Here is a 1,798-nt window from a genome sequence, read left to right on the forward strand (position 1 = left end):
CTCGCCATCTCTCCGATGTTCATTAAAATGAAGGGAGCACACAATAGTATTGGTTGCCATCAACTTCCGGTCACAATTCAAAGTGTTGGTTATGACCTTTATAGCCCTTCATGGCACTGGACCAGAATATCTCCGAGACCGCCTGCTGCCGCACGAATCCCAGCGACCGATTAGGTCCCACAGAGTGGGCCTTCTCCGGGTCCCGTCAATTAAACAATGTCGGTTGGCGGGCCCCAGGGGAAGAGCCTTCTCTGTGGCGGCCCCGGCCCTCTGGAACCAACTCCCCCCGGAGATTAGAACTGCCCCTACTCTCCTTGCCTTTCGTAAGCTCCTTAAGACCCACCTGTGTCGTCAGGCATGGGGGAACTGAGACATCTCCCCCGGGCATATACAATTTATGAATGGTATGTGTGTATGTATGTGTGTTTAGAAAATGGGGTTTTTAAAATGTTTTTAGTAGAAATTTAGATTTGTTGTAAACTGTTTTTTTCACTTTGTTGTGAGCCGCCCCGAGTCTGCGGAGAGGGGCGGCATACAAATCTAAATAAACATAAACAAACAAACATAAAAGGTTTCTGATTATCAAAGGGGTGAGAACACCTCTTATTTGCACTATTTTGTGAACAGTTTTTAAGTATGTTTATTTTTAAAAGTTATTGTGATAAGCGGGATAACTTATGTAGCCCTTTATCAGTCTTCTTGCTGCAGGTTATTTGCTCTCAGCCAATTACTATCCATCCATGTACAGGAGGACAATATATTCAGGTCTAAAAGTCCCCAGGGTTGGCAGAAAGAACCACACCCTCTGAAATTGCACAGCATTTTATGATGCAGCCTTCACAGAACGCTTACTTCATTGTACAACCTAATAGTCTATGGCAAAGTAGTGGTATTTTCAAAGAGAAGGCACAGTTGCTTAGCATCCTAAATAAAGCACTCCATTATGCAGTTATTTGTGGCTGGCCCCATTTGTGAACCATATCCTTTTGTTACTGTGCTTCTTAGATATTGGAATAATTCTACACATTTTTGGGAGAAGGAATATTGCAACATTTTGTCCCTATTTTCTCTAATTATGTTTTACAGTCTGTTCTCTTTTGTGTCCGAAAATTGGTTCAGTTGAATCTCGTGAGTATTATCTACTTCTTGTATCTGAGAGAACACAGCGATACAATTTAGAACTTTTTGAATAAGGACAGAGAGGAACTGCTACTATGTCACGTGATACATTGCTAACCGATGGAATCCACTACTAATGAATGTTGTAAAAAAAAACATTAGAAATAATTTAAATTATTTGTAGGATAAGCATGTTTCCTGCCTTTTCTCACTGACAAGCAGTTGGGCTGCTTTTCCATTCCTAGTCCTGATTGTGGGAGAAGTTGTCCAAATTTACATGGATACTTGGAAGATCATCGTCTGTTATACTATCTTATTGGAGGAGTACAAACTTTTCTAGATAAGAACCTGGTGTTCAAGATTTTTTTTACCTCTTCTCAAGAACTATTTTCCACTTACAAACCCGAGCCTCCGAAACTGTAACTGGAAAAGGCAGGGAGAAGCCTCCGTGGGGCCTTTCTAGGACATTTCTGGGAGGAAACCGGGCCGGAAAAGGCAGGGAGAATCCTCCATGAGGCCTCTCTATGGAATCTCCTGGGAGGAAACGGCCTCCACCCTCCCTGTGGTTTCCCCAATCACATGCATTATTTGCTTTTAAATTGATTCCTATGGGGAAAATTGCTTCTTACAAACTGTTCTACTTAAGAACCTGGTCATGGAACAAATTAAGTTTGTAAGT

This window comes from Erythrolamprus reginae, chromosome Z (genome assembly GCF_031021105.1).
Source record: "Erythrolamprus reginae isolate rEryReg1 chromosome Z, rEryReg1.hap1, whole genome shotgun sequence".
Lineage (NCBI taxonomy): Eukaryota > Metazoa > Chordata > Lepidosauria > Squamata > Dipsadidae > Erythrolamprus > Erythrolamprus reginae.